General features: G+C 30.6%; 1 long non-coding RNA gene across 2 annotated transcripts; it reads left to right on the top strand.

Annotated features, from left to right (window-relative positions):
- Positions 1-10219: 10219 nt before the first annotated feature.
- Positions 10220-13335, top strand: LOC128284291 (uncharacterized). Of its 2 annotated transcripts, none has more exons than XR_008274679.1 (2): positions 10220-10321; positions 12940-13335. It is a non-coding gene; the product is annotated as an uncharacterized LOC128284291 (long non-coding RNA). The 2 variants fall into 2 exon arrangements; XR_008274678.1 differs by lacking the exon at positions 10220-10321 and adding an exon at positions 11981-12095.
- Positions 13336-13846: the final 511 nt, after the last annotated feature.

The following is a 13846-nucleotide window of genomic DNA, read 5'->3' as shown; positions in this document are numbered from 1 at the left end:
TTAAAAAAAAGGTAAAAAAATAACAACAATAACAAGCATTCTATTTTTTTTTTCTTTTCTTCTACCATTTTTTTTTTTGCAATAGACATGTTATGAGGGATCAAGTTTTGGGCTCCGATGAAGGGGACGTCAGCGAACCATCGATCCTTTGCCTGAAGGAGCCCCAAAAGCCCCTTTTTTTGCCTTCCACCTTCTTAAATAAAGGTTTCTTTTAAAAAAAAAAGATTTGATTTCGGAAAAAGTTTCGATTTTTTTAATAAGAGAGTTTAGATTTTAAAATAAAAAAAATATTTTTAGTCATTTTAAAGGAAAGTTTAAATTTTAATTTTCTTTTGATTTTTCAACTATTTGAAATAAAAGCTTTGATCTCTAAGAAAAGTAGTGATTTTTTGAAAAGAAAAATAATAGAAAGTTTAGATTTTAAGAATAAAAATCTATTTTTTTAGTCATTTTAAAAGAAAAGTTAAAATTTTTAAAATAAAGTTTTGATCTTTTCAACTATTTCAAAATAAAGTTTTGATTTTAAGAAAATAGTGATTTTTATTAAAAGAAAGCTTTGATTTTGTAAAAAAAAAAAAAAGAAATCCGGCTACCATATGTGGCGGCTCCACGACCGGCGGCCACTGGGCTCTCCAATAGTGGAGCCATGGCCAACATAGAAGGAGGAAGAAAACAAAACGTTTTTGCATCCTATTTTATTGCTATTCGTTTTAAAAGAGGAAATTTTAGGTTATTTTTCCATCCTATAAATGTTGACCTGAAGTTAGTTAAGTAGTGTCACTTTTAATAAAACCATAATGTTTTTACATTTGAATTTAGGTTAGTCTTTAAGATTTTTAAGGTTTTAAACTAATTGTAAATATCGTATAGGATTGCTCTTTAAAATATTAAATTAATATGTAAATATTCTTTAGGACTTTGTTTCAAAATTAAAACTAAAGTTTTTGTAAGTGAATTGTAAATCATTAGTAGGTTTTTGTAAGTATTTTATTTTAGAAACATTTTAAGAAAGCTAGTAAATGTTATTTAATATATATTATTTTAGGATTTTGATGAATTTAAAATGTAGATCAAGAATTTTAAAGTAAGATAAATCATAAACTCGACATAGGATACTTTCATAAGATCTTGATAGGTTCAAAATTATTAATTAAATCTTTTAAATAATAATAATAAAAGATCGAATAAGTTGTAGATGAATTTTAATATTTCTCTTAATTCATTTGTAATTTCTAGGTTTTTTAAAAAATTCTAAAATAGAATTAATTTTAGAAATTGAATGTATTTATCTAAAATTATTTAGGTATCCTTTAGGGTTCCGTTAAAAGTAAAAATCTCTAATTTAAGTTTCAAATTAGATAAGTTTGGTGAACACATCTTAATCGAGTTACAACTAAATCGGAGAAATTTTATTTAGAGTTTTTATTTAAGATTTCCATAAGATTTTAGCCTAGATTAGGACATTAATATGCTTAAAAAAAAACAAACTCTTAACACCTCGTAAGACTATCCCCAGATAGGCGTTGTGGGGGTGCTATAACCTTCCCTATACGTAACCGTACTCCCAAACCCGAAATTTGGTGATGAGATCGAGTCTTTTAGGATTTTTTTCGTAGTATTAATTCTAAACTTTCAGATGGTAGGTGTGTAATAGCCCGAATTTCAGCAATGTCGAAAATAGTGGTTCAAGACCATCAAATTCGACAAATGAACTCGTAGATTATATTATTTAATATTTACCAGCCAAATGTAGTTTTTAAAAGATTTTGAAATAGTAAATTGTGTTTTATAAAGATTTATTTGATCAAGAAATTGAGAAAAAGAGGTATCGAGATCTCAGTGTTATAAACCGAGCCATAAATATTTTTATGAATATTTACGGAGTGACAATAAGGTAATATTAAAATTTCGTTAGAAAATTTTTACGTTTGGATGGTTAATTAAATAAAAATAACTAAATTGAAAAATGTGTAAAAGTTGCTAAAAGGATTAAATAGCTCAATTGTCAAATGAGGAATGAACTAAAGTGCAAATAAGCCCAAAGGAGATATTTTGGGCAGCAATAGCTGAGAAAAATCAGGAAATGAGTGAAATAAGGGCAAAATTGAAAAATTGCCAAAATTAGCTAAATAAAAATGGGACTAAATTGGAATATCTAGATTTCTCTTCAATTCTCTTCATTTTCATCAGCTGAAAAATAGCCATGGAAGAGGGTTCAACCTGGTTTTCATAATCTAGCTTCATGTAAGTTTAATTCTTGCTTTCTCCTTGAAATTTCTATGTTTTTGAACTTTTACAATATGGTCTAACTTACTATTTCATTAGTTTTTGATTTCATGGCTAAATTTTAAAGTTGTTATGGATGAGTGCTGGAAGCACATGATGAATAAACATAGAATTGAAGCTTTAGTTTTGATATATAATAATTTTATGAAGTAAAATTGATGAAAATTGATTTGAGGACCTAATATGAAAATGTTTGGAATTAAAGTTTAGTGCTGAAATTATGATTTCCAAGGGTTGTAAAGTAGTTTAAAATGATAGAATAAAGTGTTAATTGAAAAAAATCAGCTCAATTGAGAGGCTAATTGAGTAGGGATGAAATTATTAATTATTAAAAGCTTAGGGGAAAAATGGTAATAAACAGCTTGCACTAAAACAAGTTTGGACAGCAGCAGTAGACTAACTTTAAAAAATCACCATAAATTTTAGAAATTGAATTAGAAGATGAAAAAAATATGAAATTAAATATTATTGAGTATAGTTTTTCATAGAAGAAATGGTGTAAGCAATGGATTTGTAAATCATGAGATACAATAAATTATGTGAGATAAGGTCAGAATGAATTTTGGTTCCCCTGTTCTGACTTTGAAAAATAATAAAAAAGTGAAGAAAAATAATTAGGGGCTTAAATTTATATTTCTAGAATCCTTAATAAGTATATTTTCAAGAGAAACAAATGGGAACATCATTCGAATCCTGTATGAAGAGATAATTAATTTTTAGTGAAGAAGGGTCAGAACTGTCAGATAGCAGAACAGGGGTGACTTTAAAGAATAAACTGTACTTATTGGCTAAACCAAAAATTCTGAAAATTTTATGGTAAGAATATATGTGAGTCTAGTTTTAGGGAAAATTAGTGGATCTTAATTTTGAGCTCCATAGCTTCAGATATAAATAATTTAGTGACTATGACATGGGTGGATAGCTTGAATATTCACATAAGTAATTAGTGAAAATTATGGATAAGGTTGCTTACAAGTGTGTTATTTATACCAAGGATGTGGATGGAGAGGAGGAGGAGGAAAAATATATGAATGAGTCATGTATAAATTGATCACATGCCCGATTATAATCGATAAGTGTTGAATTAGAAATGATATAATGTTTTATTTGGAAAATTTATTATGAAATTATGATTATCGTTATAATACAAAAATTGAACTTGTGAGTTTATATGGCTAAACTTTAGTGATTATTTGTTAATTTTATGAATTTCATGATGTGTTATTTCATATGTATTGATGATAAAATCGTGAATAATGTAAAAGCATGAAAATTGAATAAATGATCAAATTGAGCACTTCAGTTCAGTGACAAGGTGAATTGACGGAAAAGAACATGGTTGGATTATGGCAACTAGTGATAAGTGATAGCTTCGGCTACACTTATTTGATCAAGGATAAGTGAAAATGATAAGTAATAGCTAAGGCTACACTTATCTGATCAAGGACAAGTGAAAGTGATAAGTGATAGCTTCCGCTACACTTATCTGATCAAGGACAAATGACAAGTGAAAAGTGGTAGCTTCGGCTACCTAATCAGTGAAAAGTGATAGCTTTGGCTACCTGATTAGTGAAAAATGGTAGCTCCGGCTACCTGATCAATGAATAATGGTAGCTTTGGCTATCTGATCAGTGAAAAGTGGTAGCTCCGTCTACCTGATCAGTGAATAGTGGTAGCTTCGGCTACAAGTGACAAGTGATTTCCGTATAAGACCATATCTGGGATATGGCATCAGTGTGATATATGCTACTGTATAAGACCATATCTGTGATATGGCATCAGTGAGATATGTGATTCGTGTAAGACCATAGCTGGGCTATAGCATTGATATGTGATATGTGATTACGTGTAAGACCATAGCTGGGCTATGGCATCGATATATGAATATGTGTAAGACCATAGCTGGGCTATGACATCATTATGTGAAGATGTGTAAGACCATAGTTGAACTATGGCATTGAGAAAACGAAGTACTCAATTTCGTAAGACGTTCAATAATTTGACAAAGTTTGGTAAGTGTTACATGGAATTATGTGATATAAGGAAGTACGAGTTGATAAGATATGAGTATAGAACTTGGTTGATAAATGAATTCATTTGTGATTATATAATTTTTCATCTTGAATGTATTGTCCATATGTATTGATAATTCAAATGTTTTAATGAATAAAGTTCCGACATGGAATAAATTGAACACAAGACAAATAATTATGAAATTGAACTCGAAATTCATGAAAATGACGATTATTGATAAATGGAGACATGAGACATTGATATATGAATATGGAAAATATTTGATAAATGTGTTCATTCATAATTATGGAATTATAAACCTCATGTGTACTATTTGCTTAAAGATGATATTTCAAATACTTTGGTTATTTAAGCTTAAATATGAAATAGTATGAAATCCAGATAAGTTGTTATGAAAATATATTTAGATTACAGAGATATGGCTAATATATGTTGTATGATTACATAACGTGAAATTGTGTATATATATGAGAAATTTAATGAGAATTGAGTCCATACATATTTCTTGTTATTTATATGAAGTGTATGACTGACAAGGGTGATGAAATTATAAACAGAGAGTTACACAGGTTGAAAACACGGGTGTGTGACTTTCCAAAGTGTGAAAATTTTCTAATTGTTGCAAAAGTTTCATATGTTTACAGTTTGGTCCCGAACCACCCTAAATGTATGTTTTGGGCCCCGTAAGCCCATATAAGGGACGTTAAACATATGTATGCAAGTTTTTAATTTAGAAGAAATTTTATGGCTGATTTTTACATGATTAATCATATTAAGTACGGTAATGCCTCGTAACCTATTCTAGGCTCGGAATATGGGTAGGGGTTGTTACAAGGTAGCTAACCAACCTAGCCCTAATTAGTTAGTGGCGACTCTACGTTAATTTAGGCCATTCATGTGTAGCTTTGCTTACTAGGCCCTGTACTCTTATGTAGGCAACGTTATGACATTGGCAAGATAGTTTGGCTGGGTAGTTTCGCATGACAGTCCATTTCGTACCAATTTGAATGCTTATAGAAATGTCCTCTTAATTTTGTATTTAATCAATTTTTGCAGGGAAGTTTGGCTGGGTAGTTTCGCATGACAGTCCATTTCGTACCAATTTGAATGCTTATAGAAATGTCCTCTTAATTTTTTATTTAATCAATTTTTGCAGGGAAGTTTGGCTGGATAGTTTGGCATGACAGTCCATTTATTCCCAATTTGAATGGTTATTGAAATGTCCTCTTAATTTTACATTCAATCAATTTTTGTAGGGAAGTTTGGCGAGGTAGTTTGGAATGACAGTCCATTTCTTCTCAATTTGAATGTTTATCGAAATGTCCTCTTAATTTTGCATTCAATTAAATTTTGGCAGATAAATTTGGATGGGAATTCTAGAATGACTGTCCATTTTGTGCCAATTTGAACTCTTATAGAAATGTCCTCTTAATTTTACATTCAATAAAATTTTGGCTTGGTAGATTGGCATGACAGTCCATTTCGTCCCAATTTGAATGCTTATAGAAATGTCTTCTTACTTTTGTATCCAATCAATTTTAGAATGACAGTTTGGCTGGGTAGTTTGACATGACCATCCATTTCGTCCCAATTTTAATGCTTATCGAAATGTCCTCTTAATTTTGCATTTAATCAATTTTGGCAGGGTAGTTTGGCTGGGTAGTTTGCCATGACAGTCCATTTCATCCCAATTTTAATGCTTATAGAAATGTCCTCTTAATTTTACATTTAATCAATTTTGGCAGGGTAGTTTGGCTAGGTAGTTTGCCATGACAGTCTATTTCATCCCAATTTGAATGGTTATAGAAATATCCTCTTAATTTTGCATTCAATCAAATTTTGGCGAGGTAGTTTGGCTGGGTAGTTTGGCATGATAGCCCATTTCGTCCCAATTTGAACTCTTATAGAAATGTCCTCTTAATTTTGCATTCAATAAAATTTTGACAAAGTAGTTTGGCTGGGTAGTTTGGTATGACGGTCTATTTCATCCTAATTTGAATGCTTATAAAAAAGTCTTATTAATTTTGCATTCAATCAATTTTGGCAGAACAGTTTGCCTGGATAGTTTTCATTTCGTCTTAATTTGAATGTTTATAAAAATATCCTCTTAATTTTGTATTGAATCAAATTATTCTAGAGCAATTTGGATGGGTAGATTGGCATAACAATCCATTTCATCCCAATTTGAACTCTTATAGAAATGTCTTTTTAATTTTGCATTCAATAAAATTTTGTCAAGGCAGTTTGGCTTGATAATTTGGCATGATAGTCTATTTTGTCCCAATTTGAATGCCTATAGAATTGTCTTCTTAATTTTGCATTCAATAAATTTTTGCAAGGTAGTTTGGCATTACAAACCATTTCGTTCTAATTTGAATGTTTATAGAAATGTCCTCTTAATTTTTCATTCACTCAAATTTTAGCAGGGTAGTTTGGCATGACAGTTCATTTTATCCCATTTTGAATGCTTATAGAAATGTTCGCTTAATTTTGCATTCAATCAAATCTTGGCAACGTAGTTTGGCTTGGTAGCTTGGCATGACAGTCCATTTCGTCCCAATTTGAATGTTTATAGAAATGTCCTCTTAATTGTGCACTTAATCAAATATTGGCAAGGCAGTTTGGCTGTGTAGTTTGGCATCACTTTTCATTTCATTCCCATTTGATTGCTTATAGAAATGTTGTCTTAATTTTGCATTCAATCTATTTTGGTAAGTAGGTTTGGCTGGGTAGTTTGACAAGATAGTCCATTTTGTCCCAATTTGAAAGTTTATCAAAATGTCCTTTCAATTTTGCATTCAATCAAATTTTGGCTAGGAAATTTGGCATGGAAGTTTGGCATCATAGTCCATTTTGTCCCAATTTGAATGCTTATAGAAATGTTATCTTAATTTTGCATTTAATCAATTTTGGTAGGGAGGTTTTGGCTGGGTAGTTTGGCATGATAGTCCATTTTGTCCCAATTTGAAAGTTTATTGAAATGTCCTTTCAATTTTGCATTCAATCAAATTTTGGTTGAAAAATTTGGTTGGTTAGTTTGGCATGATAGTCCATTTCATCCATATTTGAACTCTTATAGAAATGTAATCTTAATTTTACATTTAATCAAATTTTGGTAGGGCAGTTTCGCTTGGTAGTTATGCATGATATTCCATTTTGTCCCAATTTGAATGTTTATAAAAATGTCCTTTTAATTTTGCGTTCGATCAATTTTTGTAGGGTAGTTTTGTTGAATAGTTTGTCATTACAGTCCATTTCGTCCAAATTTGAATGTTTAAAGAAATGTCCTCTTAATTTTGTATTCAATCAATTTTTACAGGGAAGTTTGGCTGGGTAGTTTGACATGACAGTCCATTTCTTCAAAATTTGAATGTTTATCTAAATGTCCTCTTAATTTTGCATTCAATCAAATTTTGGCAGGCAAATTTTGTTGGCTAGTTTGGCATGACAGTTCATTTCATACCAATTTGAACGTTTATAGAAATGTCCTCTTAATTTTGCATTCAATCAAATTTTGCTTGAGAAATTTGGCTGGGTAGTTTTGCATGATAGTCCATTTCATCCAGATTTTAACTCTTATAGAAATGTCATTTTAGTTCTGCATTCAATCAAATTTTGGTAGGACAGTTTGGCTTGGTAGTTTGGCTTGATAGTCCATTTTGTATAAATTTGAATGCTTATAAAAATGTCCTCTTAATTTTTCGTAATTTTTCGTTCAATCAATTTTGGCAAGACAATTTGGCTGGGTAGTTTGGCATGACAGTCCATTTCATCCCAATTTGAATGCTTATAGCAATGACTTCTTAATTTTTCATTCAATCAAACATTAGCAGGGCTGTTTGGCTGGTATTTTGGCATGACAGTCCATTTCATCCCAATTTGAATGCTTATAGAAATGACTTCTTAATTTTGCAGTCAATCAAATATTTGCAGGGTTGTTTGGCTGGATAGTTTGGCATGACAGTCCATTTCGTCCCAATTTAAATGCTTATAGAAATGTCTTTTTAATTTTACATTCAATCAAATATTGGCTGTAGACACCCATTTTTGTCCGAGCCCATTTGGAGGTCCATTTGTATATTTGTTCTCTCTTAGGCCAATTCGAAGCCTACCCGATTTTGGCCAAATGGAGGCCTTTGTTTTTATTTTCTTTTATTTTCCTTTTTGGGCCTGTTAAGGGCCCAAATTATTATTATTATCATTAATACTACTATTGTTATTATTATTTTTTTACAAATAAACTAGATTAAAAAACAATATATGTGTATGAAATGAAATGAAATGAAAGAAAAAATAGATACGATCGGGTTTTGTTTTAAAAAAAAAAAGGTAAAACAACAACAACAACAAGCATTCTATTTTTTTTTTCTTTTCTTCTATCTTTCTTTTTATTTTTATTTTTTATAATAGACATGTCATGAGGGATCGGTTTTGGGCTCCGATGAAGGAGACGTCATCGGACTGTCGATCTTTCACCCAAAGGAGCCCTAAAAGTCTTGTTTTTCCCCTTCCACTTTCTTAAATAAGTGTTTATTTAAAAAAAAAGGTTTGATTTTGGAAAAAAAGTTTTGATTGTTTTTTAAAAGAGAGTTTAGATTTTAAAAATAAAAATCATTTTTTAGTCATTTTAAAGGAAAGTTTAAAATTTTAAAATAAGTTTTGATTTTTTCAACTATTTTGAAATAAAAACTTTGATCTTTAAGAAAAGTAGTGATTTTTTAAAAGAAAAAAAATGAAAGTTTAGATTTTAAGAAAAAAATATGTTTTAGTCGTTTTAAAGGAAAAGTTAAAATTTTTAAAATAAAATTTTGATCTTTATCAACTATTTCGAAATAAAGTTTTGATCTTTAAGAAAATAGTGATTTTTCTTAAAAAAAAAAGCTTTGATTTTGCCAAAAAGAAAGAAAGAATCCAGCCACCGTATGTGGTGGCTCCACCACCAAAGGCCAATGAGCCATTGGGCTCTCCAGTGGTGGAGCCGTGGCCAACATAGAAGGAGGAAGAAAATAAAGTGTTTTTACATCCTATTTTATTGCTATTCGTTTTAAAAGAGGGAACTTTAGGTCGTTTTTTATCCTACAAATGTTGACATGAAGTTAATTAAGTAGGTGTTACATTTTAATAAAACCATAATGTTTTTACATTTGAATTTAGGTTAGTCTTTTACCCTAGAAAAATTATAAATAATATGTAGTGTATATTTTTTAGGGTTTTAAACTAATTTTAAATATAGTACGTGATTCCTCTTTAGAATATTAAATTAAAACTAAAGATTTTTGTAGGTGAATTGTAAATCATTAGTAGGTTTTTTACGTATTTTATTTTAGAAACTTTTTAAGAAAGCTAATAAATGTTATTTAATATATATTATTTTAGGATTTTGATGAATTTAAACTGTAGATCAATAATTTTAAAGTAGGATAAATCATAAAACCAAGCATAGGATACTTTCATAAGATCTTGATAGGTTCAACGTTATTAATTAAATCTTTTAAATAATAATAAAAGATCAAATAAGTTGTAGATGGATTTTAATATTTCTCTTAATTCATTAGTAATTTCTAGGTTTTTTAAAATTTTAAAATAGAATTAATTTTAAGAATTGAAGGTATTTTACTAGAATTATTTAGGTATCATTTAGGGTTCCGTTAAAAGTAAAGATCTTTAATTTAAGTTTCAAATTAGATAAGTTTGGTGAATACATCTTAATCAAGTTACAAGTAAACCCGATGCATTTTATTTAGAGTTTTTATTTAATATTTCCATAAGATTTTAGCCTAGATTAGGACATTAATATGCTTAAAAAAAACCTAACTCTTAAGATCCCGTAGGACTATCCCCGGATAGGCATTGTAGGGGTGCTATAACCTTCCCTATATATAACCGTACTCCAGAACCCAAAATTTGGTGATGAGATCAAGTCTAGACTTTTAGGATTTTTTTCGTAGTATTAATTCTAAACTTTCAGATGATAGGTGGCTAACCAACCTAGCCCTAATTGGTTAGTGGTGACTCTATGTTAATTTAGGCCATTCGTGTCTAGCTTTGCTTACTAGGCCATGTACTCTTATGTAGGCAACGTTATGACATTGGCAGGACAATTTGGCTGGGTAGTTTGGCATGAGAATCCATTTCGTACCAATTTGAATGTTTATAGAAATGTCCTCTTAATTTTGCATTCAATCAATTTCTGTAGGGAAGTTTGGCTGGGTAGTTTAGCATGACAGTCAATTTCTTCCCAATTTGAATGTTTATTGAAGTGTCCTCATAATTTTGCATTCAATCAAATTTTGGCAGGGAAATTTTGTTGGTAGTTTGGCATGACAGTCAATATTGTACCAATTCGAATGCTTATAGAAATGTCTTCTTAATTTCACATTCGATCAATTTTTGCAGGGAAGTTTGGCTAGGTAGTTTGGAATGACAGTTCATTTCTTCCCAATTTGAATGTTTATCAAAAAATTTTCTTAATTTTGCATTCAATCAAATTTTGGCAGGGAAATTTGGCTGGGAATTTTGGCATAACTGTCCATTTTGTCCCAATTTGAACTCTTATAGAAATGTTCTCTTAGTTTTACATTTAATCAAATTTTGACTTGGTAGTTTGGCATGGCAGTCTATTTCGTCCTAATTTGAATGCTTATAGAAATGTCCTCTAAATTTTACGTTCAATCAAATTTGGCAAGGCAATTTGGCTGGGTAGTTTTGCATGACAGTTCATTTCGTCCCGATTTGAATGCTTATAGAAATGTCCTCTTAATTTTGCATTCAATCAATTTTAGAAAGGCAGTTTGGCTGGGTAGTTTGGCATGACCATCCATTTCGTCCCAATTTGAATGCTTATAGAAATGTCCTTTTAATTTTGCATTTAACCAAATTTGGTTGAGAAGTTTGCCATGACAGTCTATTTCGTCCCAATTTGAATGCTTATGGAAATGTCATCTTAATTTTGCATTCAATAAAAATTTGGAAGGGTAGTTTGGCTAGGTAGTTTGGCATGATAGCCCAATTCGCCTCAATTTGAACTCTTATAGAAATGCTCTATTAATTTTGCATTTAATAAAATCTTGGCAAAGTAGTTTGGTTGGGTAGTTTGGGATGACAGTTTATTTCGTCCTAATTTGAATGCTTATAAAAATGTCTTCTAAATTTTGCATTCAATCAATTTTGGCAGGATAGTTTGATTGGGTAGTTTGACATGACAGTCCATTTCATCCCAATGTTTATAAAAATTTCCTCTTATTTTTGCATTCAATCAAATTCTTCTAGAGCAATTTGGCAGAGTAGTTTGGCATAACAGTCTATTTCGTCCCAATTTGAACTCTTATAAAAATGTTCTCTTAATTTTGCTTTTAATAAAAATTTGTCAGGGCAGTTTGGCTTGGTAGTTTGGCATGACAGTCTATTTCATCTCAATTTGAATGCCTATTGAAATGTCCTCTTAATTTTGCATTCAATCAATTTTTGTAGGGTAGTTTGGCATGACAGTCTACTTCATCCCAAATTGAATGCTTATAGAAATGTCCTCTTGATTTTTCATTCAATAAAATTTTGGTAGGGCCATTTGGTTGTGTAGTTTGGCATGACAACCCATTTTTTTTTCCCAATTTGAATGCTTATAGAAATATCCTTTTATTTTTGCATTTAATCAATTTTGGTAGGGCAATTTGCTAGGGTAGTTTGGAATGACAGTCCATTTCATCCTAATTTGAATGCTTATATAAATGTCCTCTTAAAGTGCATTCAATCAAATTTTGGTAGGGCAATTTGGCTAGGTAGTTTGGCATGACAATCCATTTCATCTCAATTTGAATGCTTATAGAAATTTCCTCTTAATTTTGCATTCAATCAATTTTAGCAGGGTAGTTTAGCCTAACAGTTAATTGCCTTCCAATTTGAATGCTTAAAGAAATGTATTCTTAATTTTGCATTCAATCTAATTTTGGTAGGACAGTTTGGCTGGGTAGTTTGGCATTACAGTCCATTTCGTCCCAATTTGAATGCTTACAGAAATGTCGTCTTAATTTTTCATTCAATCAAATTTTAGCGGAGTTGTTTGGCATGACAATCCATTTCGTCCCAATTTAAATGCTAATAGAAATGTTCTCTTAATTTTGCATTTAAGCAAATATTTGCAGGGTGGTTTGGCAGAGTAGTTTGACATGACAATCTACTTCATCCCAAATTGAATGCTTATAGTAATGTCCTCTTAATTTTGCATTCAATCAAATTTTGGCAGGGCAGTTTGGTTGTGTAGTTTGGCATGACAGTTTATTTTGTCGCAATTTGAATCCTTATATAAATGTCATCTTATTTTTGCTTTCAATCAATTTTGTCAGAGTAGTTTAGCTGGGTAGTTTGGCTTGATAGTCCATTTTGTTCCAATTTGAATGCTTATAAAATTGTCCTCTTATATTTGCATTCAACCAAATTTTGGCAGGGCAGTTTGGCTGGTTAGTTTGGCATGATAATCGATTTCGTCCCAATTTAGCACTTACAATGCGTATTTAGCAAATCTTGTGACAATACTCTAGAATGACATATTTCTATATATTAATTACATATTTATTTTGAGTATGATCCTACTAATTTGAGCTATTTATGATTTTTATCTTGTAGGGACTAAATTGAAGGCAAACAAAAATTTAGGGGAAAAAAGAGTGAATTTAAAGATAAAATGGGCTAAGATGCGAAGTAGGAGAGAAATGGTGCCAGAAATGCAAAGTATGGAAGACTTGGACGGCGATAGTGCAAAGAAGAGATTTTATAAAAATAAGACTCTATTTAATTTTTAATTATATTAGGAAAATTATTAAAGATTATTATTTAGATTTAATGTTAGCATTTATCTTTAATTATTTGTATTTATATTTTAGAATTTAAGTAGGAATAAATAGGGGATGGATTGTCACAAATTTGATCTATATCTTTTCTGTAAACACTCCCTCTCCCAAAAAGTTTAGCCTTTTGTTCTTTCCATATATTTTCATTATGTTTATTTTTTTTCGCCAAAAAGCATGAGCCACTAAATCTTTCTAACCGGAGGTTGGAATCTCTCTATAAGAAACTTTTTCTCAATCCTATTTATCTCTACTATTTTAATTTTAATTTCTGCACTTCCAATTAAATCAAAACTTTTAATTCTGTTTTTTTTTCTAGGTATGTAGGATTTCTTAGGCACGATTCTGCCCAGGATTTCGAACAACAAGCAATTGTGCAAATTCGGTCCCTAAGAATTTGACCCTACTTCCCTTATACTATTATTTTTATTATTTTATAGGGATAGGATATTTTTGGTGCTCTCAATGAACGCATCAAATTTTGGCGTTGTTGTTGGGGACTGGTAATGTACTAATTTTGTTCTTTGTTTCTTATGACCAGATCTGCTCCAGATACTCTTGCGTTTGATTCAGAAATATAAAAGACTACGAGAGACTACCGCAAGGAGACGAAGTTACGGAAAAAGCAGTCAGGAGTGGTTAGGACTTAGAGTAACCCACCACCAAAAATCAAAATCGACGAAAAG

This window comes from Gossypium arboreum, chromosome 11 (assembly GCF_025698485.1).
Source record: "Gossypium arboreum isolate Shixiya-1 chromosome 11, ASM2569848v2, whole genome shotgun sequence".
In the NCBI taxonomy this organism is placed as follows: domain Eukaryota; kingdom Viridiplantae; phylum Streptophyta; class Magnoliopsida; order Malvales; family Malvaceae; genus Gossypium; species Gossypium arboreum.
The sequence above is the reverse complement of the archived record's forward strand: the minus strand, read 5'-3'. Positions and strand labels throughout refer to the sequence as shown.